Raw genomic sequence first — 26218 nt, 5'->3', positions numbered from 1 at the left:
TGCAGAAAACCAACATGATTGACAAGAATAGCAGTTGAGAAAGTAGTGGTTAGGTGACACCAGGCTTGAATGGGTAAAAGCTGTCAATTGTGGAAGGAAGTTAGAACAGAGGTTAAGGAGTCCCACTATTTATATTGGCAGGTCTTTGTACATATGCACATATGTATATCAACTTTATCGAATGTAATAATCCTTTATATATATATATATATATATATATGTGTGTGTGTAAATATATGGAGATACATATAGCAATCAACAAGTCCTTTTGTGGGAAAATTGGAGTAATCTTTTTGTTTGTAGTATGTTGGTGCGCTGTGGGAAGCTGTGCTTTGCTATGGAAGGTCTCCCTGAACAAAATTGCATTGAAAGTGCACAAATAGGAACTGAAATGGAATGAGAGGTAAGACATAAAACATAATGAACTTAAAGACAAAAGCCTGGAAATTCCCGGGATGCTGCTCCACTCTGCTTGTGCTGGAGCAGAATTTACGCCCACAAAATCTGTAGGAGGCTGACCCTATCAGACATTCCACGGTCAGCTAATTTCAGCTAGTGGGACAAAAGTGGACAACTCACCAATAGAGAGGGTCAGTGACAGCAACACAATGCAGAAGATTCAGTAAAGGGGAAGAACACAGGCACAACTTCTGTATTTAATGAACTCCAGGCAGTTAAAGGGCGGAGCAGGTTCTTGGAAAAGAAATAACTGGACCCAAAGAAAGGAAAAGGTGTCTATTTTTTCAGAGGCTGATGTGGAATTGCTACTACTGAGACAGGTTAGAGAACAGAGAGATTGCACTGTTGAGAAACCACGTTAGAGGCCATCACATGCAACAGCTGAGTCATGTGGAAGGAGGTGGATGCAGCTGTCATAACCCATAACCTCCATAACCCCAAGCAACTCCTTGCAATGTCAGAAGAAGTTTAGAAACTTCACTAGGTCAGCAAAGGTAAACAGGGTTTTCAAATGAAAAACAGGGTTTTCAAATGAATAACAGGGCCGATAAATGATCACAGAAAAGCACATAGGCATTTCCTAAGCGTAATGGACAAACATTGCTCTTTAGGGTTTCATGTCCCTCATTCCAGAAGCAAAGTCACTTGGCTCTGTTAAGTGCTATACCTACCCACACAATGAAATCACATATTTGAGGCCCTTGGTCCCTTACACCTACCATTGCTACAATTCATTGTATGAATCCTGACTGCTTGAGACTGCATGATCTGGAGACTGCTGCAGCCAATTAACATGATGCATTCCCCCTGCAAGGGAAGACAGTGCACAGTGCTAGGGAACATAGGCTATTGGGGAAGGATGTGTCAACATTCGGAATTTGACACCACATGAATAGGAAGTAATGGTTATAACTGATGTCCACTCTAGCCTGGTAGTTGGGGATGAAGGTTTGAGGCCGAAATTTTACGCAACCCCTCCCCCTCAACAAGGAATGGACTGGAGGCAGAGGGGCATAAAATCGAGTGGGAGATAGTGGGGGGGAGTGGGAGGGGGTGCCATTCCTGTCACCTATCCACCCCAATGCCATCTTACAAACAGTGGGCAAGGTTGAAAACAACCCATCTGCCCCAAGCCAATCGAGGCCCTTAAGTGGCCAATTAACTACCAGTTAAGGGCCTCCTCCCACAGCCACTGGTATCTTATCATCAGCAACTGGGCACTTTGCCACCTAGGGAAGCCACCCAGTAAAACCTGACGGCCTCCTTGCGGCTGTTGGGGGCCCTCCTGATCAGGCACCTGTGCCCTACAGAGGCCCCTCCCTGTAGCACAAGCTGCCCCAGTGAAGCAGCTCCCCCACCATCCTATTCGACCCCAACCCCCTTGCTGGGGCCCAGCTGATTTTCCCCGGCGAGGCCTGAAACCCCACTCACCTTTTGGAATTGGCGGGGTTTGGGATTGGCCAGCAGCTCCTGGAGGCAGGACTTGCTGCTTCAGAGGGGTGGAAGTCCTGCCTGGGGCCCATCAAGGGTTTGGGCCATGCAAAATCACTGTGTAGCTTCCAGGTCCAGTAGAGGCGGGCTCGCACCTGACTTTTCAGCCGGTGGGTGGGCCTCCGCCACCATGTAAAATTCCGGACTGAGAGTCAATGTGACTTCAGTGGATTGATCAGAACATATAGCTTTTCGTATTTGAGGTTTCTATATATTTTTCAATTTCTTCATCAGCTACTGCTTTCCATCTAAGAAATTCACAAAGTACTTATTAAGATGGAACACTACTCAAGTACAATGTTAACAATACTGTTTACTGTTTCTAGGGTCTGCAAGTCAAGAGCCAATGGAGAACATTACTGAAGAGCAGGACCTTTTTTGGTTTCTCCTACCTCTGGCCACACTGGCGACCACTCACATACCCCACTATCATCGTATTTGCACACACAAGCCCAGAGACACAACTTGAGGAAATACAGATAATGTAGGTGAGGAACTGACACAGCACAAGGAAGCCAAAAGTCATAGATGTGGAAAGAGAGCTTGATGTAAGTTGAGTCAAGACACAGTCATGTCAGTCCCTGGCTGCAGAACAAATGGATGATGATCTCAGGGAACCTGCTATGAAGAGAACGATAGTAACAGAGCAGCAAATCCATATGGAGGTTCTGCATTGCCTTCCAAGATGTGTGCCAAGTGGCTTGGGTAGCGTGAAGTCCACTGCCCTACTACATGCTACCATCCAAGAGAGGTTCAACTCATTGAAGGTCAGTCTGGTGAAAGTAGCAGCTGTAGGAACATTTACAAACCATATCCCACTTTATAAGTTTTTGCTGGAGTGGAACACTTGCAGTATACCCTGTTAGTTACACTTTTCCCCTGTCCTTCAGCTTGAAAATCTTTGCCCTATAAGTTGCTGGAAATATAAGCTGATAATGGCAAGGCAACAGCAGGAGGGCAGCTGGGACTTAAGTGAATGATGGGCTCAACAGCTTATCTCCTTCACCAATTAGATTTAAGGATTGAGAAAGAAACAGGAACAACAGAAAAGGAGGGTGAGCTAGTGTCAAATCAAGCACAGAATGAGAAATAAAGAGAAGAAAAGAAAGATTAGATTAAGAGAGAGAAAAAGAGACAGAAAAGAAAAGTAAGAAAACAATTAAAAACATTAAAATTTTAAATCTTAATAATCTCTAACTACAATTGACCACCTGTAGGAATAATACTTCACAGTTTAATTGTTCTGGGCTGGGGAGATCGAGTGGCAGTCCAGGAAGATAAATCTCCTCTTTAAATGGGTACTTAAACTGTTATTTACCAGCTTAACTTTCTGCGGTGAATTTAATTGGCAATTAGTGTGCAAGGTTGAGTGAGCTGCCATTTTTGCGAAGTAGCTCAAATTGTCCAGCAATCTATGGTGAATTGTAATTCACGGGGTATATTTTCCTTGCCACAAGTTGCTGAATGATATACACGTGTGATTAAACCCAGCAAATTCTAGGCCACTATATTCAGGCAAGTCAGTCAATTCAATGTAGAGACATGAAACTAAGAATCACAGATTTTGGAGGGCAACCCAGAGAGGTCAGTGTCAGCCTAGTTGTAAAATATGCAGAATTTCAGAGGGGCTACAGAAATTTTAGTTGACTCTTTTCCCAGATTCCTTTAAGGACAGCTGATTAGGACGCATATAGACCACATTTTCCTAAACGCAGCTGACCAGATACTAACGACCTTCATGGCAGCCCTATTTTTCAAAGCGGGCTTCAAACAGGCACCAGGCTTCCTGTTTGCATATTCTAAGGTCCTAATGCCTGTTTCAGGCATGAGCCCTGGACACCTCTTTATCTACCTTTATCACTGGGTGGTGCACTTCTGGCATGTAGTGAGCGACCTGCCTGCCCAGCATGTTGGATGGTTAAGTGCCCATTTCTCACCTTTAAAATGGGCACACCACCACCATCGAATTTCTCGGGCAAAATCTCACTTGTGTGTTTAGATGAAAATGCTAAAGAGCTGGCACGTAGGTTAGTGGAGAGGGAAGGGGCCCAGTATAAGTGGCAGAGGCAGCCACCAAAATCGTCTGGAAGCTGGCCATAACTTGCTTTAGGCGTTTTATATAGAATCCTCCTCATATGACTTCACTGTGCTGACTCCAGTGGCACCCTGAGCAGGGAATGCTATCCTTAATCATGGTGCCACTGAAATAGAAAAAAAATCTGTAAAAAATGTCTGAAGCCAAGCAGTCTCTTAGTAGCAACTGTAAAATATAAAACATTGCAACAAGAGACAAGTGGATTATAGGTACAACACAGTGCAGGCTATTATCAATGATACAGAATAGCTGTTAGCCATATCTATCAGATACCCTTGCTTCTGGTACTGATAGAAGATAGCTCTGTAGTGAAGTGTGGACCTGGCTATTATTAGAAATAAATGAAAAGCATAGAAAAAGAACTGTAGACATGGAATTTTGAAGACTAGAACCTCAGCAGCAGAAATGAAGGGTGAGTGCTAGCTTATTGTTAGCTAGGGGCAGACAGAAGAAACATTGAGTGTGACAATAAAGAGGAACTGTTATGAAACTTTTGTACTGAGTTGCAAGCATTCTAAAATTCAGTGTTTAAATCGCACTTCCACATAGCATTTCAGCACCTGCAAACATAAGCGTGTGACAGTTGAATGACCTTTCAGAACTTGGCTACATGGCATAAAAGTGATAGGTCATACACTACTTTTTTCCAGTAGTCATTCCGACTAAATTTGTACTTTGCTTGTTTGTTCCAAAGGCATGTGGGAACATGGACCAAAGATATCCATTCCAGCATATATATCCACCCTAGAACATCAATGTAGGTAGGAGCTGTCTCTTTACACATCAGTTTGGAGAACAATCATGGATTGCTTTTCTTTGAGTTTATTTTGTTTTCAACTTCTATTGAGTATTTAAAATGCAATATGCCTGAGTGGCAAGGAATAACTCAATATGAGAAAAAGAGGGAAAAGGCAAGGACTGGTGACAGCCGTGTGTGGTATTCAGTGCATTCAGAACACTGGATGGTTTTCCAAGTTCCTACTTATGGTACTGAGACCTATCCTACTGAGACCGCCCTCAATGCAGCCCTGTCTCTGCCAGTCATGGATGAGCTGGACGTACAGCCAACAAAATCGGAACTCAGTGATGCCATTGATTCGCTAGCCAGCAGAAAAGCCCCTGGGAAGGACGGCATTACCCCTGAAATCATCAAGAGTGCCAAGCCTGCTATACTTTCAGCACTGTACGAACTGCTTTGCCTGTGCTGGGATAAGGGAATAGTACCACAGGACATGCGTGATGCCAATATCATCACCCTCTTTAAGAACAAGGGTGACCGCGGTGACTGCAACAACTACCGTGGAATCTCCCTGCTCAGCATAGTGGGGAAAGTCTTCACTCGTGTCGCTTTAAACAGGCTCCAGAAGCTGGCTGAGCGCGTCTACCCTGAGGCACAGTGTGGCTTTCGAGCAAAGAGATCCACCATTGACATGCTGTTCTCCCTTCGCCAGCTACAGGAGAAATGCCGTGAACAACAGATGCCCCTCTACATTGCTTTCATTGATCTCACCAAAGCCTTTGACCTCGTCAGTAGATGTGGTCTCTTCAGACTACTAGAAAAGATCAGATGCCCACCAAAGCTACTAAGTATCATCACCTCATTCCATGACAATATGAAAGGCACAATTCAGCATAGCGGCGCCTCATCAGACCCCTTTCCAATTCTGAGGGGCGTGAAACAGGGCTGTGTTCTCGCACCTACACTGTTTGGGATCTTCTTCTCCCTGCTGCTCTCTCATGCGTTCAAGTCTTCAGAAGAAGGAATCTTCCTCCACACAAGATCAGGTGGCAGGTTGTTCAACCTTGGCCGTCTAAAAGCGAAGACCAAAGTACGGAAAGTCCTCATCAGGGAACTCCTCTTTGCTGATGATGCTGCATTAACATCTCACACTGAAGAGTGTCTGCAGAGACTCATCGACAGGATTGCGGCTGCCTGCAATGAATTTGGCCTAACCATCAGCCTCAAGAAAACGAACATCATGGGACAGGACGTCAGAAATGCCCCATCCATCAATATCGGCAACCACACTCTGGAAGTGGTTCAAGAGTTCACCTACCTTGGCTCAACTATCACCAGTAACCTGTCTCCAGATGCAGAAATCAACAAGCGCATGGGAAAGGCTTCCTCTGCTATGTCCAGACTGGCCAAGAGAGTGTGGGAAAATGGCGCACTGACACAGAACACAAAAGTCCAAGTGTATCAAGCCTGTGTCCTCAGTACCTTGCTCTATGGCAGGGAGGCCTGGACAACGTATGTCAGCCAAGAGCGACATCTCAATTCATTCCATCTTCGCTGCCTCCGGAGAATACTTGGCATCAGGTGGCATGACTGTATCTCCAACACAGAAGTCCTTGAGGCGGCCAACATCCCCAGCATATACACCCTACTAAGCCAGCGGCGCCTGAGATGGCTTGGCCATGTGAGCCGAATGGAAGGTGGCAGGATTCCCAAGGACACATTGTACACCGAGCTCGTCACTGGTACCAGACCCACCGGCCGTCCATGTCTCCGCTTTAAAGACGTCTGCAAACCCGACATGAAGTCCTGTGACATTGATCACAAGTCATGGGAGTCAGTTGCCAGTGACCGCCAGAGCTGGCAGACAGCCATAAAGGTGGGGCTAAAGCATGGCGAGTCGAAGAGACTTAGCAGTTGGCAGAAAAAAAGACAGAAGTGCAAGGAGAGAGCCAACTGTGTAACAGCCCCGACAACCAATTTTATCTGCAGCACCTGTGGAAGAGTCTGTTACTCTAGAATTGGCCTTTATAGCCACTCCAGGCGCTGCTTCACAAACCACTGACCACCTCCAGGCGCTTACCCATTGTCTCTCGAGAGAAGGAGGCCAAAGAATACTAATGGTGCACAGTGGTCTCTACCAGACTGCGTGCCTCGAAAAATTGGTAAAATGACCTGCTCACAATCAGGAGGCTGAGATAGGGTTGTGTATTGCACAAATCAAAATTTGCAAAGTGGATGGAAGACTGACAAACCAAAGTTTAAAAAAAACACGAGCACTTTGATACTATTGCATGTTTGCCTTGTAAGCCTGCGGTTGTTATGGTAGTGCCCATACTTGATTATCAATAGATAGCTTGAACTGTATGATTTGGACAAAATGGAATGCAACCCCTTTCTCTCTGATATGCATAAACAAACTTCATCATTTGACTCTCCGGAAATAGGAGAAGAGATGCAATGGCAAATGTGTTTTCTTGATGTTTTGTTATTAACTAAAACATTTGGAATAGAAATAGTAACCAGTACAGCTGCTGATATGTTCAAATGGGTGGATGCTGTCACACATGCCTTGTTTCAATGCGCTTTTCTCACCAACAGTTAAGCTGTTTGTGGGACACCACAAAGAGTCATGTGACTTTAGTGCACAGTAAAGCAATGGTGCAACACTGACACATGGCACAAAGAAGCAAGATTAACATCTGCAGCCTTCCCTCCCATGCTTACAGAGTCAAAAACAACAATAATGTTTGCCTTTAAGTCCTAAAGCTTTATTTATCTTTTAGGTCAACTTCAGCCTGAACGTTTTTTTCAACTTTCTCTATCCTTCAGTGTCACCCATCTTTTCTCCCATTTCCCATTGCCTTCTATAATCAGCACCTTCCAAGGACTCTCCTCCTATTTCTCAATTAATATTAAGCACCTTGTGATGTTTTATTGTGTTAAAGGCACTGTATAGGTGCAAGTTACTGTACTTCTTATAGTAGAAACATAGAAAACAGGATGCTGTAACTAGAACACCAGATCACACTCCACCCAAAAGCAAAATACTGCGGATGCTGGAAATCTGAAATAAAAACACAAAATGCTGTTTTCATTTCAAATTTCTAGCATCTGCATTATTTTGTTTTTGTATTAGATGCTTCCTGCATTTTGTGTTTTTATTTCAGATTATGCTCCATGCTGCTTTGAAATCCCATGCACTTTCTGATAGGTCAAAACTTACAGTTTAAAAGACAACAGGGGATATCTGATAAAATGACACAGTCTTTATTTTGAGTGGATAAAACAATTAAAAATCCTCAATTACAATTCCCACATAGGTACGTAAATAGCAAAAATTGTTGATAGCCCCTAACGTAGCAAAAAATCCTATTCATCACAGATGGTAAGTGTATGCTGAAAAACATTGCCAGAAATCTAATGAAGGACTATTTCAGAAAACCTTAATACCTCTGCCAAAGATCTATATAACACTTTCAGTACTGAAAAATCTTCCTTTGCAAATATACCTGTCTTTGCTTCAATGCACCTGGAAAAGTTAGTGCCTCTAAAATTCTAGCAGATCAAATTATAAGATAGAGGCCGTGAAATTCAATGAGACCCAGAAACAGACTTGGGGATCATGATGTGTGATTGATGCAGTCCTGTTGCTTCCAATGCTGGCAGCACTTAAACTTTGCACTGCCTGTTCATTTAAATGATTGTGACGTACAGCCAGCGCGAAGCGTGCTGTTGAGTAGCTGTGTGCCTGAGCAGGGGCACAAAATTGTGAGATGCTAATGCAAGAGTTCAAGCTAGCCTGCACTACTTAAAGCCAGTCTGCACCTCTTAAATGGAAGGTGGATTTGAGCTGGAGCAGATACTGGAGCTGGCTGCAAAAGAGAGTGTCAGCTAGAAGAACACTAAATTATGGCACAACATGACAGAGAGCATGCTTTAAAATATTCCAACACTGCACTGAAGGCCTTAGTCAAGGAGCTGCTGAAGATGACCGATGTCATCTATTTGCAGGGTGCCAGGAGGGCCTCTAGACAAACTCTCGGAAAGCAGTGGGAGCGGATAACCCTAGTGGTCAATCCAGGAGTCAAGCCTAAGGATCTGGATGCAGTGCTGCAAAAAGTTCAATATTGTCACATGAGTGGTCAAGGTCAGTGAATGCACCTTCAGAAACCATATCCCACCAACTGCCCCATTAACCTCACACACTAGTCATTGCACAACACCTCCATCACTAACCTACCAACAATCTGTATCAATCACAACTCATACCTAACATTCATATGCTTCATTCACCATCACACACTTAGCAATTCTGCAAGCCTCACACCCACATCAGACAGATTGTATACATGACAGCCACATCACCCAAACAAATTGCACCACACTCACTCACTTCCCTAGCTCTTGCAGGACAAGGTGGATCACAACCGAAGGCAGCAACTAACCAATGGGGGACAGGCGTGCCTGCTTGACCTTACCCCCATGGAGGAGATGGTGCTCGCCATTATTGGAGTAGCCATGACCTGACCAGTGGCATTGCTGAAGCCATTGAAGATGACAGTATCCTCATATCTAATCCTCCTTTTCACTTCCCACTTTCCCTTCTTCCCACAATCTCTTCTGATTTACAAGCTGCAGATGGTGTAATCATGTACTTCTTGCTTTTCCCCCTCCCCTCACCACAACCTTACCATTGTGCTTTTTTCCTTTCAGATCCTCAAGAAGTTCAACCTGGACAAGCAGTGGTGGAAGAGCAAGAAGACAATTTTTTTTTATTCATTCATGGGATGTGGGCATCGCTGGCCAGGCCAGCATTTATTGCCCATCCATAATTGCCCTTGAGAAGGTGGTGTTGAGCTGCCTTCTTGAACTACTGCAGTCCATGTGGGGTAGGTACACCCACAGTGCTGTTAGGAAGGGAGTTCCAGGATTTTGACCCAGCGACAGTGAAGGAACGGCGATATAGTTCCAAGTCATGATGGTGTGTGACCTTGGAGGCGAACATGCAGGTGGTGATGTTCCCATGCATTTGCTGCCCTTGTCCTTCTAGTTGGTAGAGGTCGCGGGTTTGGAAGGTGCGTCTAAGGAACCTTGGTGCGTTGCTGCAGTGCATCTTGTAGATGGTACACACTGCTGCCACTGTGCGTCGGTGGTGGAGGGAGTGAATGTTTGTAGATGGGGTGCCAATCAAGTGGGCTGCTTTGTCCTGGATGGTTTCGAGCTTCTTGAGTTTTGTTGATGAAGATGATGACGATGAAGAATAAACTCCATCTCTCATTCTGACACTTGCACCCACCAGCTCAGACACTGGAACTGCGTGTACTTTAGAGAGAAGCTTAGAAGTGGAATCTGAATGTGGTAGGAGTGACCAGCAACTGGGGCAAGAGTAACTCAGGTGCCAATTCACCGTAGGGCAAGGGCACACATGTATTCTGCTGCAGAGGTCTCAGATGAGGACTTAAATGGGATGGCCTAAAGATAAAGGCTGATGGATATGCACACTGAAATGCTTGGTGCATTGGCAGGCCTGCCGGAAAGCCTGTGTAGGAACATGGAGGAGTCGGGTACTAATTTAGCACAGGACTTTGTGCAGAGCTTGGAGTCCATTCTTTCTAGCAAAGAAGTGGTGGCCAATCACACTAGCACACTGTGGACCTAACCATGATGCAGTGTTTGACGGCCTATATCACAGCTTCCACAGCAGCATGTCTGGCTACTGCAGTGGAAGCTCAGACTGAGGTAGTGCAAACTCAGCTTGTTGCCAAGAGAGCTCAGATTGCTATCATCATAGATGCAGAAACCAGTGTGAAAAGGGGCTTGCAGAGTCTCACACCAGTCCAGCAATCTGTCCTCAAACGCATTACTAGGATTGCTGAAGCTCAGCACTGGGGGAGTGGCAGTGGCTCTGTGGAGCATGAACCTGCTGTCCATTCTCAGCACATGTAAGACATGCACCAAGGATGATTAGTTGACTTTTGTATGGAATTGTATCAGATGGTTGATGTATAACGTTGATTTGGAATGTTTGTTTTGCAGTGGCTTTTATTTCAGTATTGTGGCCAAGAGAATGCTTTGATGCTTTGTAACAGAGGGAAGGTTTGTCATAGTGGCTGAAAGGCAGATGGTACAGCGAACTGCCACAGAATGAAAGCATCATGACTGCTGCCAGGATAATGGACATGGACCTGAATGGTGGTTGCACAGTCACGAGATATCGGTGGAGTGGAATCCCATCCGGTTGCGATACATCTCAGAATTTACACGCATTGCCAGCAAAGTGATGTGTGTACAGACAATGGCACCTTGCACCATGGGCAGCTTGCAATCCTCGCGAAGCCACGTGCTCACTCTACCTGATTCTCTCTGGCAATGAAATGTATACAGCTCTCTTTGCTTACAGAGCCTCAGTGTCCTCCCTGACCCAACGGTGGACGGCAAAATGGTAGATGTTGCAGGTATCACCTGCTCCAGTCTGGAAGGATGCATAGAAGTTGATGGCCACAGTCTCTGGCAATGCTGTCCTCACCATTCTCTGAGGCTGCAGCATAGGCTGGAACAGGTTGCAGACTGTTCCTCGCTTAGATTGAGAAAGGAGAATTGCTTCCTGAAATCTCTGGGCAGGTATGGCCTCCTGTTGAGAACCCTTCTCTCCCTCCTCCCCCTCCCTCTTCAAGAGGCTTGTCCTCCACTGTGTCACGTCTGGTCATTTTCCTTGTCATACTGCAGGCCAAGAGAGATAGAAACTAGTGCACCCATAACTGGTAGCAAGTGATCAGAGCAGAACCATTGACATAAGAACATCAGAACCAAGCCCTTCAGCACATGCCACATCACTGGCTGTATACCTCAGCAACTTTAAATAGTAGTACAAACCAGCAAACACTTTTACTAACTAAGTAGAACCAGTAGAAATCAATCAGCCACTAACCTGAAAGTAGTTGATGATCCCTTTAAATAATGCTGGTTGGAGGATGTCCTTCCGGCTGCTGAAAGCATGTTTAATTGTGCGAGACTAAGAGAAGGCATTAGCTGGATTGTTCAGGTCAAAAATGGGACCACTAGGTCAAAACTGCATTCTAAGTCGACTGACATCACGGTGTACCAACTCTGCACATTGATATCATTTTGAACCCAAAAAGGCGCCAAGGCTAGAAAAAATATATGCTACGCAACCAAAATTTGCAACTAGAAACTTTCATGTCATTTTCTTCTACACGATCTTTAAAACTGTAACAATGAATGTTCTAAAATGCAGCCAGATAACTGTAAGGAAATTATTAAACATTGCTCTACTTACTGAGTAAAATAGAAAATTAAAACCCTTTATAATTTGGACCTCATGAGCTTATGGAACTGAGGTGCTATTGATTGCGAGTTGCAAGTGTAGGGTCAGCCATGATTCTAACTGAATGGCAGAACAGGCTTGAGGGGCTGAATGGCTTACTCCTGTTCCTATGTTCCTGTATCTGCTGCCAGCCTGGGTGTTTGGGTCAGGCACCCTGCATTTAATTAGCTTGAATAATATTGGATCAGTGGAGTAAACATTAATGATGAATGACAACTTGCTCTGTTGGCTGACACCAACTCTGAACTTAAGCTACAGCATTCAATTATTTTGAAATGTTTGAAAGATAAATTGTCATGATCAATTGCAGGTTTGGAAAATTGAAAAGGCTGCTGTGAATTTATTGTGTAACGCATGGAATGTACATGGTAAATAAACCTTCCAGAAAGCTGATACCAGTAAATAGAGATAGTAACACCAAACAGACTATATTCCCTCTGTGTACTAGATATGGCAAAATCGTAGACATTTTTATACACTTTTAAAGAGAACTGTTTTCAAATTTTGATACACCTAGTGCACAGAGAGCATTTACTTTGTGGTGTATAGATGTTCAAAGGTGACATGAAAGAAAACTGTTCCTTTTTCATTCACCAGTAATAAATATTTGTTGTATTTTCAGAGCAGAGAGTGGTGGGTTATTATGATTAAAAAAAATCAGGCTACTAGCTATGCTACTTAGTGAAAAGAAAATACAGTTACTTTTTAATAATAATGTCGGTGTCTGAATAAAGAATTCATAAAGCATTAAATATCAAGACTAAATAAATTGTGCTGACAACCCATGCACTATATTTACAATGTGCAGTTCTGTTTATTAATAAGAGTGCACATTTTTTGCACCATCCCTGAAACACTGTGAAATTGGGTGGAGAAATGACTTGCACGGAACTTGGTGGCACTTCAGGGACTCTGTTGCTAAAATATACTTGGTGCAAAATACACCCAACAGCAATGTGTATTATTGTATTGATATTATTGAGCAAAATATAGAAATATTTTAAAGATGGTCAAATCATAAATATATCTGTATGTTGACTGGCTATTCTCTGGTTGCACAAAATTAGCATTAATAGTATTCGTCCTTTTCGGCCAATTCAAAGACTAATTTTACCATAATATTCTTCAGTCTTTTATCAGTACTCGCAAAGGATTTTCTGAGTGGCAGAAGTATAAGCACAAGAGAGAGAGATATGTGAAAAAAAAAAGTCCATAACCGAGAAATTCCAGTTATTATACGACCACTTAACACTGTCAATTTCCTCTCTCTCCTAACAGAGGCTTTAACCATTCTTTTTAAAACAGATACCATTGCTAAAGGTAGGGATTGTTTGTGGTTGATTTGGGGAACTGATATCATAAGGAGTACTTTCCTGAGGTTAAGATGGTTTTTTGAGGTACACCTAAACTGGACCTGCTTGAATCTGACACTAGTTCTTGTTGTTATTGTAGCTGTTGGTGGTGTAATTCTACAAAAGGGAAATGTTTTCCACTTCTGCCACTGAGACTCTTTGCTCTTGTGAGGACCAAATCTTCCTTAAAGAATTACAAATAACAATTTTTGGAGGCCATTTTAACCTAACCTGGCCACTGAGATACTGCTTTCGCACCCAGTCTGATTTTGCTCTCCAAAAGAAACATTTGAAGATGGTGGGGGGGGGGGGGGGGGGGGGGGGGGTAAGACCAGCACTCCAACCAATCTCATCAGTTTCCCAATGGGCAGGTTAGGATAAAATTGCCCCCAATATATGTAACTGTTTAAGGTTGCTGCAGTTTCAAAGCTTGCAATTGTACTTTGGGGGGTCAAACCAGTAATCCAGCGCGTCACTTGTCCAGCTCTTCCTTTTAATGCTTTGCTGATGCTCTACAGCGAGCATATTTTAACGGAGTGCTTTGGGAAATGGTAAAGGAAAGCAGGAGAAAACTGAGTAAAATATGCCCTTCAATCATTTTGTTATAATTATTAGTAGAACTTGATGACAGAACACAAGCCTGCAATCATTAGCTCCATGGTACTGACTGGCGGCCAGCGTGTCCCTTCATTCAGCACAGGAAGTCACCACACTGAGGCTGGTGAGTTACAAAGTAACAATCACCCAACTGTTTTAAGCTTTTGAGGCATAACTGAACACATTTTTGAAGGGAAACTGCACAGCTGCTTGAGGCTCTTCAAAAAAGTTCAGTGAAGTGTGTTATGGTTATAAACATGTTCTGGCAAAAGTGAATCTGTGTTCAGTATAAAGCAGGATGTTTAATTTCTCTTCAATCATTCAGTTTTCTGTGGTACTGGGTGCAGCTTGTGATTGATTTGTCTCACTTTAGATGAACCGAAGCATAAATATCTGCTTAAGAATCATTTTCTTCATAATTAAAAGCACATTGTAATAGTTCTTGGAGGTAATTACTTCTATTTGAGAGTGTAAACACTTGACTCTTTTGGAGAATGTCTCACTATTCATGTACATAAAACATCTACATTGTCGAAACATAGAAAATGACCTCCAAAGACCATCAAAAAAGCTCTGAAATAAAAGATCCAAATCTATGCCTATTTTTAGATTCATACCTAAGCCAAATGCAATGCCCACATCCATTAATCAGACCTATATTCTTACCTGCCCCAAATCAATTATCTATAACCATATCTATATGAATGCTTGTAACCTAAACTGCTTACCATATCCACACTCATATCAATACCCATTGCAGTACCCAATCTTGGAACATTTATCATTGAAATAGTTTATTATTGGAGCAGATGGTGCTAAAAGTGATCTTCTATTGCCTCTTGTGAAAAATCTGTGGTATAATCACTAGAGGTTGAATTAGCTTTGTGCACTGAGTGTGCTGGGTTGCCTTATGGTGTGGCGAGGAGAGAAATAAAGTGCCACATGGACAAATGATCTAGGATTGTGTGAATGGTTCTCTTTCTGCAAGGAGAGAAACCAACAGGACTGCAGAAATAAGGTCCACAGTTGGAAAGTAGAGTGACACTTGCACAAGATGGAAAAGCTCAATAAAGTTCCCTGAAATTACATTACACAATTACATAGTATTACATAGTATTCACAGTACAGAAACAGGCCATTTGGACCATCAGCTCCATGCTGGTGTTTATGCTCCCATTCTTCTTCATCTGACCCCATCAACACATCCTTCCATTCCTTGTTCCATCGTGTGTTTACCTAGCTCCACCTTAAATGTATCTGTGTTAGTTGCTTCAATTACTCATTATGGTAGCAAATTCCACAGTCTAACCACTCTTCGGGTAAAGAAGTCTCCTCTGAGTTCCCTATTGAATTTATTAGTGATTATCTTATATTTATGAACCCTGGTCCTGGTCTCCCCCACAAGTGGAAACATATCCTCTACATCTACCCTATCAAACACTCTCATAATCTTAAAGAGCTCTTCAGATGAACCCCTCAGTTTTCTCTTTTCTAGAGAAAAGAATTCCAGTCTGTTTAATCTTTCCTGATAAGTCTAACATTTCAGTTCTGGTATCATTCTAGTATACCTTTTTTGCATCTTCTCCAGTGCTTATACATTTGTTTTATAACATGGAAACCAGAACTATTCACAGTTCTCCAAGAAGGTCTAAACAAGGTTCTATACAAGTTTAACATAATCTCGTCTTTTCAGTTCTATCCCTCTAGAAATGAACCTCTTTGCTTTGCTTGCTTTTTTCTGGCCTTATTAACCTGTGTCGCTACCTTTAGTGATTTTTGTACCTGTACTCCCAGATCTCTCTGTTCCTCTAACATCCTAGCAAAATATACCACATCACACTTATCTAAATTGAAGTTCAGTTGCCAATTACATGCCCATTCTGCAAGTTTATTTGTATTTTCCTGCATTTGATGCAATCATCCTCTGCATTAACTATCCTCTGATTTGGTGTTGTCTGCAAATTTTGAAATGATACTTCCGATCTCGAGTTCAAATCATGTATGTAAAAAATAGTGGTCCCAGGACTGTTTCTTGTGGAATAGCACTTCTCACCTTTTTGCCAGTCTGAGTAACTACCTCTAACTCCTAATCTTTGTTTTCTGTTTTGTAGCCAGCTTGCTATGTATTCTGCTACTATTCCCCTGACTCCACATGTTCTGACTTTAGTCATAGGTCTATTATGCAGTACCTTATCAAAGGTTTTTTGAAAATCCAAATATATTAAGTCTACTGCCTTACTCTTGTCTACCCTTCAGTAAGTTTGGTCAAGCATGATCTTCACTTTTGAAATTCATGCAAACTATTCATTACTTTGTTTTCAGTTTCCAAATGTTTTTCTATCACATCTTTGAGTAAGGATTATCTTTCGTTATCTATTCCATTATCTTTCCTAATACCAATGTTAAGTGGACAATGATGATGATTTGTGAGAGGTGCCTGTTTTCATCATGTCTTTAGAAATAATTTGATTTACAAAGTACACTGGCTAACTTCTTACAGAAAACAGCTTATACAGCTCCCACTTCCCACTTCCCATTTATAAGTAATACCACTTTACATTAAAAAGAAATTCAAGGGCTTTGAGCCCAGCTCGAATATGGTGTTCATGAAAGATGGGGAAGTGTTAAATGTAGCATGGGGGAATGACATTCAGCCACAAAGAACAGGAAGGTTCCAGTAATGGTTGCTGAACTGTGCGGCTTTAGAGAAACCTTAGTATTGACATATGTTTCTGGGAAAGGGGGGAAGGAAAATCAGCCACTGTTTCCATTCATCATCACTATTCAGAGATTTCTGTTCGAAAGTGTGCATATGTTGCGAATACCCATCATCTAGTGTTGCTAACTCTCCTGGATTGTCCTGGAGTTACCAGAAGTTAAAGATTCATCTTCTGGACACTGCTGCGAGCAACCGGGGAGAAAACAAATTCTGTGTTTTCTTTCAATTTCTTTAAACACTTTTCTGTTTATTTGTTAGAAAAATATCGAAAGGTGGAATAAAGGCTGTTTAACTGACAGCCAAGAGGCATCCAATCGGGTAACAATGAGTCTGATCACTTTCTAGTTTGAATGGGAAGCCGAAGCACTGTGAGGACGGATGTGCCGAGTGACCAATCGAAGGAATGTGGTGGAGAGTGATTGGAAGTGGGAAATCATGTAATAAAACCTTCTGGAATATGTCCCACCAAAGTTGGCAACCCTATTAGGGTCTCACATGTAGAACTGAACTGAAAAGTAAAATTAAATTATGTTATGCTAACCACATATTTACTGTAAGCAAGTGTAATAGATTTGGACCATACTTTTAGTGAAACGCTGATACTGCCATAAGCATCCATTGCAAAGTGAACATTTTGACAGAGTTTTGTGGTACTACTCAATGAACTTTGCCTTCTCTTGTGCAGATAAGTTGTATCACAAAAACATAACAGATGGCCTTGACATGAATGGAAACACATGCCCCAGGCTATTAGTATTCAAATTGGAGCCAAGACCCTAGGAGGTCCATAAGGGGATCCCAGAGGAACTGTGAGGGCATCAGATGCCTGTCTATGAGTCATCAGATTTCTAAATAACTTGACTTATTTCAGTTGTATTTTTGTTTTTTTCTTGGGTTGTGGGTGACATTGACAAGCTAGTAGTTATTGCCAATCCCTTGTTGCTCTGAGGGCATTGAGTCATCTACATAATTTGGGACTGGAGCGACATATAGGCCAGATCCTGTGGAGATGGTGGGTTCCCTTCCTTGGAGGAAATTAGTGAACCTGTTGGGTTTTTCTAATAGAATAGCAGTTCTCCTTGTCATTTTTTCTGGTGCTAACTCCAAAATTACCATATTTATTGAATACAATTTCATAACTTGATGGAGTTTGAACTGCTGAACTCTGGGTTGCTAAGCAATTACTATAACCACTAATCCACCATTCCGATAATAAAACGAATATTTTTTACAATTACAGCATTGTTTTCCTTTGCGTATCTGTCATTGTGCTTTAGAAATTGGAAGGGGTGGTGTGGAAAGAGTTCTCAAAATATACAGAAGGTCAAGCCTTAAGAACTTAAGGAGAAAGTTTTAATAACAGCTTAACAAGCAAAAGTAGGTAAAGGTCAGTGAGCTAACACGCCTTAGTTTTGTTTATTCCCAGGAATAATTTTAGTAGTACCTGCAGAAGTTAGCAACGGCTGTGTTAACACTGATACAATGAGTACACATTAATACACCTCTTATGTTTTCGATAATTCTCAGGCAGAGAGGAAATATAACCCTATAGGATTTAGTTAAATCCATAATGTACATCATAGATAACTGTTAGGAACGGTGTGCTTATCTTTGCTTATTTCTACGTGAATTATTTCATCGCCTTGAATCAATTGGGTGTGGTGTGGCCTAACCACACAATGTGAAGAAAACATTCAGTATAATCTTTTATCAGTATATTACCAGCTTCGTATACATGGTCCCAGACCCCAACGGATTACTGGGTACACCATTCTCTTAGCAGTTTTGTAAATTAGAACAATTGGTCCTTGAAGCTCAGGTCAGTCGTGGTCACACTAATTCCCTTATTAACTCTTGTGTCAACATCAGTCAGAATTATGAGCTGAAGTCTGAAACTGCAGCATAACAGCTGATAAGAGAAATGCTTCAAGCCATTGAGATTCCCGAATTTCAGTAGAAGAGTGGGGGAAGTATATTCTACTCTGCTTTCACCACACATTTCATCATGTTATCATGCAAGTGCACAGGCTTCCTCTTTGCCAATCTCACTGAGCTCCACAAGCAAAAGATTTCCTTATTATTTTACGCATTGCATGGTAGGAAAACAGAGATTGACAATATCACTTCTTCAGTTTAAATGAAAAAGAAATGGAAACAGAAAATGCTGGAAACACACACAAGACCTGTCAACATTTTGAAAAAAGAAACAATGGGAGAACTAAACCTTGGAGAGAGTGGAGAGGAGATTTACTCGAATTAAATCAGGGATAAGGGACTTCAATTATGTGCAGAGGCTAGAAAAGTTTGGATTGTACTCCTTAGAACAGAGAATATTTAGGGGAGATTCAGCAGATGTGTTCAAAATGACGTGCAGTTTTGATAGAGTAGATGGGAGGAAGCTATTTCCACTGACACAGATTTAAAATAATTGGCATAAGAACCAGAGGGGAGGTGAAGAGAATTTTTTTTATGCAGCAAGTTATTATAATCTTGAATGCATTGCTTGAGAAGGTGCTCTAATTTTCAAAGGGGTATTGGATATATACTTGAAAAGAAAAAAACTGCAGGACTATGAGGCAAGAGCAGGGGAGTGGAATTAATTGGGAAGCTCTTTCAAAGAGACTACATCGACCCAATGGGCTGATTGGCCTCCTTCTGTGCTGTGAGATTCAATGATTCTTGCCCTATAATGTTGTTGCCCAGTCTCCAACCTGTGCTGTTATCTAGCTTGGCTTCATGCTGCAAACACAGTGCAAAATTACCCATCTAGGGGTAAATCCTCACTTGGTCCTAGATGACTACACTCCTTTAAGAATCCCTTTCTACTGTGTCTATCATAGAACAATGTATATTTAAAACACAGAAGGAGGCCATTAGATCAATTATGTCAGTACTTTTTTTGATTGGTTTGTCGGATGTGGGCATCGTTGACCAGGCCAGCAATTATTGCCCATCCCTAATTGCCCTTGAAGTGAGTGGCTTGCAGAGGGCATTTAAAAGTCAACCTCATTGTGAGATCGGGTAAGGACAGCGGATTTTCTTCCCTAAAGGAAGGACATCAGTGATTAGCAAACCAGATGGGCTTTTACAACAATGGTTTTACGGTCACCATCAGACTAGCATTTTTTTTAAAATTCCAGATTTATTAATTGAGTTCAAACTGCTGTGGTGGGATTTGAACCCATGCCCCCAGAGCATTAACCTGAGCTATGGATCACTAGTCTAGTGACATTGCTACTACACCACCACCTTCACACACTTTCCTCAGCAGTCACACAGCAAGGTAGAAAGAAATGTAAAATAATCTGTGGCGCAGCTTGTAAATTTGACATATTTGCTTAAGAATTCCAAACTTTTTTCAGTTGGCCTGGAAAAGAGGAACCAATTACTTCAACTAATGTTATTTCATAAAAGTCCACCCACTGAGGCTATATCACTGTCCCCTTCTTTTATTTTTTCTTCTTGGAAGGATCAGTCAGTCAGTACAGGAATCCCCTGTGGCTATCCCCCTCTCTAACAAGTATACCGTTTTGGATACTGTTGGGGGGGATGGCCTATCAGGGGAAAACAGCAGCAGCCAGAGCAGTGGCACCATGGCTGGCACTGTTGTTCAGCAGGGAGGGACAAAGCGCAGAAGAGCTATAGTTATAGGGGACTCTATAGTCAGGGGCACAGATAGGCGCTTCTGTGGACGTGAAAGAGACTCCAGGATGGTATGTTGCCTCCCTGGTGCCAGGGTCAAGGATGTCTCTGAACGGACAGGGGGCATTCTGAAGGGGGAGGTTGAACAGCCAGAGGTTGTGGTACACATCGGTACCGACATAGGCAGGAAGAGTGATGAGGTCCTGCGGGGGAGTTTAGGGAGTTAGGTAGAAAGTTAAAAGACAGGACCTCTAGGGTTGTAATCTCGGGATTACTCCCTGTGCCATGTGCCAGTGGGGCTAGAAATAGGAAGATAGTGCAGCTAAACACGTGGCTGAACAGCTGGTGTAGAAGGGAGGATTTCAGATATCTGGACCATTGGGATCTCTTCAGGGACAGATGGGACCTGTACAAGAAGGACGGGTTGCATCTAAACTGGAAAGGCACAAATATCCTGGCTGCGAGGTTTGCTAGCGTCACTCGGGAGGGTTTAAACTAATGTGGCGGGGGGGTGGGAACCAGAGCAGTAGGACAGCAAGTGAAATAAATGAGGGGGAACCAGTAAATAAGGCCAGTAAGACTAAGCGGAAGAGCAGGCAGGGAGATGTTGCGGAACACAGCGGGACTGGTGGTCTGAAGTGCATTTGTTTCAATGCCAGAAGTATAACAGGTAAGGCAGATGAACTTAGAGCTTGGATTAGTACTTGGAACTATGATGTTGTTGCTATTACAGAGACTTGGTTGAGGGAAGGACAGGATTGGCAGCTAAATGTTCCAGGATTTAGAAGCTTCAGGCGGGATAGAGGGGGATGTAAAAGGGGTGGGGGAGTTGCATTACTGGTTAAGGAGAATGTCACAGCTGTACTGCGGGAGGACACCTTGGAGGGGTCATGCAGTGAGGCAATATGGGTGGAGCTCAGGAACAGGAAGGGTGCAGTCACGATGTTGGGGGTTTACTACAGGCCTCCCAACAGCCAGCGGGAGGTAGTGGAGCAGATATGTAGACAAATTTTGGAAAGATGTAAAGGTAACAGGGTTGTAGTGGTGGGTGATTTTAACTTCCCCTATATTTACTGGGACTCACTTAGTGCTAGGGGCTTGGATGGGGCAGAACTTGTAAGGAGCATCCAGGAGGGCTTCTTGAAACAATACGTAGATAGTCCAACTAGGGATGGGGCCGTACTGGACCTGGTATTGGGGAATGGGCCCGGCCAGGTGGTCGAAGTTTCAGTAGGGGAGCATTTCGGGAACAGTGACCATAATTCCATAAGTTTTAAGGTACTTGTGGATAAGGATAAGAGTAGTCCTCAGGTGAAGGTGCTAAATTGGGGGAAGGCTAAATATAACAATATTAGGCAGGAACTGAAGAATTTAGATTGGGGGCGGCTGTTTGAGGATAAATCAACATCTGACATGTGGGAGTCTTTCAAACATCAGTTGATTAGAATCCAGGACCAGCATGTTCCTGTGAGGAAGAAGGATAAGTTTGGCAAGTTTCGGGAAGCTTGGATAACGCGAGATATTGTGAGCCTCGTCAAAAAAAAAAGGAAGCATTCGTAAGGGCTGGAAGGCTAGGAACAGATGAAGCACTTGAGGAATATAAAGACAGTAGGAAGGAACTTAAGCAAGGAGTCAGGAGGGCTAAAAGGGGTTATGAGAAGTCATTGGCAAACAGGATTAAGGAAAATCCCAAGGCTTTTTATATGTATATAAAGAGCAAGAAGGTAACTAGGGAAAGGGTTGGCCCACTCAAGGACAGAGATGGGAATCTATGTGTGGAGCCAGAGGAAATGGGCGAGGTGCTAAATGAGTACTTTGCATCAGTATTCACCAAGGAGAAGGACTTGGTGGATGATGAGCCTAGGGAAGGGAGTGTAGATAGTCTCAGTCATCTCATTATCAAAAAGGAGGATGTGTTGGGTGTCTTGCAAAGCATTAAGGTAGATAAGTCCCCACGGCCTGATGGGATTTACCCCAGAATACTGAGGGAGGCAAGGGAAGAAATTGCTGGGGCCTTGACAGAAATCTTTGCAATGAGGGCATCCTCATTGGCTACAGGTGAGGTCCCAGAGGACTGGAGAACAGCCAATGTTGTTCCTTTGTTTAAGAAGGGTAGCAAGGATAATCCAGGAAATTATAGGCCGGTGAGCCTTATGTCAGTGGTAGGGAAATTATCAGAGAGGATTCTTCGGGACAGGATTTACTCCCATTTGGAAACAAATGGACTTATTAGCGAGAGGTGGCATGGATTTGTGAAGGGGAGGTTGTGTCTCACTAATTTGATTGAGTTTTTTGAGGAAGTGACGAAGATGATTGATGAAGGAAGGGCAGTGGATGTTATCTATATGGACTTCAGTAAAGCCTTTGACAAGGTCCCTCATGGCAGACTGATTCAAAAGATGAAGTCACATGGGATCAGAGGGGAACTGGCAAGATGGATACAGAACTGGCTCGGTCATAGAATTAGAATTAGAACATTGCAGCGCAGTACAGGCTCTTCGGCCCTCGATGTTGCGCCGACCTGTGAAACCATCTGACCTACACTATTCCATTTTCATCCATATGTCTATCCAATGACCACTTAAATGCCCTTAAAGTTGGCGAGACTACTACTGTTGCAGGCAGGACGTTCCACGCCCCTACTACTCTCTGAGTAAAGACAGAGGGTAGCAGTGGAAGGGTGCTTTTCTGAATGGAGGGATGTGACTAGTGGTGTTCTGCAGGGATCAGTGTTGGGACCTTTGCTATTTGTAGTATATATAAATGATTTGGAGGAAAATGTAGCTGGTCTGATTAGTAAGTTTGCGGACGACACAAAGGTTGGTGGAGTTGCGGACAGTGATGAGGATTGTCAGAGGATACAGTAGGATATAGATCGGTTGGAGACTTGGGCGGAGAAATGGCAGATGGAGTTTAATCCGGCAAATGTGAGGTAATGCATTTTGGAAGATCTAATGCAGGTGGGAAGCATACATTAAATGGCAGAACCCTTAGGAGTATTGACAGGCAGAGAGATCTGGGCGTACAGGTCCACAGGTCACTGAAAGTGGCAACGCAGGTGGATAAGGTAGTCAAGAAAGCACACGGCATGCTTGCCTTCATCGGTCGGGGCATAGAGTATAAAAATAGGCAAGTCATGGTGCAGCTGTACAGAACTTTAGTTAGGCCACACTTAGGCAAACTTACTAATCAGACCAGCTACATTTTCCTCCAAATCATTTATATATACTACAAATTGCGTGCAATTCTGGTCGCCACACTACCAGAAGGACGTGGAGGCTTTGGAGAGGGTACAGAAGAGGTTTACCAGGATGTTGCCTGGTCTGGAGGGCATTAGCTATGAGGAGAGGTTGGATAAACTCGGATTGTTTTCACTGGAACGACGGAGGTGTAGGGGCGACATGATAGAGGTTTACAAAGTTATAAACGGCATGGACAGAGTGGATAGTCAGAAGCTTTTTCCCAGGGTGGAAGAGTCAGTTACTAGGGGACATAGGTTTAAGGTGAGAGGGGCAAAGTTTAGAGGGGATGTGCGAGGCAAGTTCTTTACACAGAGGGTGGTGAGTGTCTGGAACTTGTTGCCGAGGGAGGTGGTGGAAGCAGGTACCATAGCGACGTTTCAGAGGCATCTTGACAAATACATGAATAGGATGGGAATAGAGGGATATGGACCCCGGATGTGCAGAAGGTTTTAGTTTAGGCAGGCATCAAGATCGGTGCAGGCTTGGAGGGCCGAATGGCCTGTTCCTGTGCTGTACTGTTCTTTTTTGCCAATTATTAAATAATTACTGTGACAAAGTTTTCAGTTATGTTTTGGTTGCTATATCTTTCTATGCAGTCAGTAGGAAGATTTCCTCTGTGTGGAATTTATTGCTAAGTCCTGAACACATTCTTCATAAGTTTGATACATATAAACGTGTTAACAATTTTTCTATTAATAGAGCTATAAATTGTCCCCTCACCACAGTGACCGCAGTATTCTAGATTAGACATAACGGGATAGATTTTAACCCTTTGCCTGGTCGAAATGGTATTAGTGACATGGGGCAGGGAGGGCAGAGGTTCAGATGGTGGAGGGAAGATAGCACAGCATTCCTTCCATGTTCCTGTCCCAGCACCCTGAACCTTTACCTAACCAACTCACCTAACATCTTAACTTACCTGAGAACAGGCATGGGAGGCCTGCTTGGCACTGGCAAACAGGGGCCTATTTGACTTTGGGAAATCACAGCGTCATGACATCATTGGTGCCACAATGGATTTGGGAACTCAACATGAGGTCAACCCCAACAGACAAACCATGGCAGGATGTCACAAAGTGGCCAGAAGAGTTAAAAAGTGTAACTTTCTAATGAAATCCTTGCAGGGCCTGGGAAGAACTCCAGTACTTGGGTCTCCAACCATGGCCTTGCTTCTCCATCCCAGAGCCAGAATCAGCTGTTAACCTCCCCTCCCCAGTGCTAAATTTATGCTGGCAAATATTCCCTTGAGTTCAGTTCGTCTTAAGGGTTCCACTCCAATTTTTTCTTCTACCTTCTGGTCCTGACATCACTCCCACTGGTTTGAAGTGGAAGTCTGACCTGCTTTCTTCAAATAAGGCACGGGAGTTATAATGGCCGGACACTTAGCTCGCTGTGGGAATTTCTTTCCTATCCTGCACCACCACCCAGCCCAACGTGCTCCCAGTTCAAGCATTTTTTGAACTAAACTCACCTGGTATCAAATTGATCTAAAAAATATTCCAGCCTTGAATGCAAGATTAATTACATCTGAAGTAAAAACCTGATCTAACATTTCCTTTTATTAATTGAGAAGAGCAAACAGTCTAGAAATGTCATCATCAAGCTTCATGGCAAGTGCTAGTTTAAATATTATTATTGTTTCCTTGTGTATCTTGCCCTCTACCTTATGGATACCAAATAAAAATATAACGTATACCAACATAAAAATTGAGTATATGAAGTGAGCATATCTGTACATGTACAAGTGCTTGCTTTTGTCTCCAATTTGGAATGGCATCCAAGCTGTTGTTACTCTTAAAATGGATGACATGCACCATCAAGATAATACATTTAAAGTTGAAAACATTGCAAGATATCAATAATAAAGATGATAACACATTTCCATTCTTGGTCGCCAGCCACAAATGGAGGACATAAGAAGGACCAAAAGGGTTAGGTCGATTGGACAGAAGGGGGAAAGCCCCCACAGCAATGAGCACTGATCGCAGTTGTTGCTGTTTATTAGCATGTTCCCTTCCTCATTGAATGGAACCTCTGGCTTCGATGCCTAGACACAGACAGCCTCCAGGCTCGATGGGTACCCCGCATGCCTCAAACGGGCTTAATTAGCTACCCACCGTGGCCTGCCAGGAAACCAGTCCTTCTATCACCCCTCCTCCTGCAGAATCCTGTGAAGCCAAACTGATGGGATCTCCCTCCCATTTTCATCCCCTCCCCCCTTCAGACCTGCCTCCATGGGCGCTTGAAAATTCTGCCTAATGGGTTAAATTGTTTTGTTCTGTACTGCAATTTGCTATGGTTTTTAAACTGAAGCTGTGAACATTGTCCGGGCACAAAATGGTTTTCCGGAAACACAATGTAAAATATAGACTCACCATCTGTGGCAGTGGATGTGGTTACCTGAAGGGAAGTCAAATGCAGATTGGAATAGTAGCAAATTTTATTTGCACCAGTCTGATGAATATTATAATTGCCACTGAAATCTAACCTTCTGTGCTGGCTAATAAGCTATTTGTTATTGAGTTTTTCCCTAAAAC

The 26218-nt window shown here is 43.0% G+C and overlaps 2 protein-coding genes across 2 annotated transcripts in view; one reads left to right on the top strand and one right to left on the bottom strand.

The window, feature by feature from the left end:
* Nucleotides 1-26218, bottom strand: part of apbb1ip (amyloid beta (A4) precursor protein-binding, family B, member 1 interacting protein) — a 156288-nt gene that overhangs the window by 121270 nt on the left and 8800 nt on the right. The gene's annotated exons all lie outside the window — the stretch shown is intronic.
* Nucleotides 21035-26218, top strand: part of nell3 (NELL (neural EGFL like) family member 3) — an 81952-nt gene continuing 76768 nt past the window's right edge. Inside the window, exon 1 of the mRNA XM_068013901.1 lies at nucleotides 21035-21109. The gene's annotated coding sequence lies outside the window, so the exon portion shown is untranslated. The remainder of the gene's footprint in view (nucleotides 21110-26218) is intronic.

This window comes from Heterodontus francisci, chromosome 2 (genome assembly GCF_036365525.1).
Source record: "Heterodontus francisci isolate sHetFra1 chromosome 2, sHetFra1.hap1, whole genome shotgun sequence".
NCBI lineage: Eukaryota > Metazoa > Chordata > Chondrichthyes > Heterodontiformes > Heterodontidae > Heterodontus > Heterodontus francisci.
The sequence above is the reverse complement of the archived record's forward strand: the minus strand, read 5'-3'. Positions and strand labels throughout refer to the sequence as shown.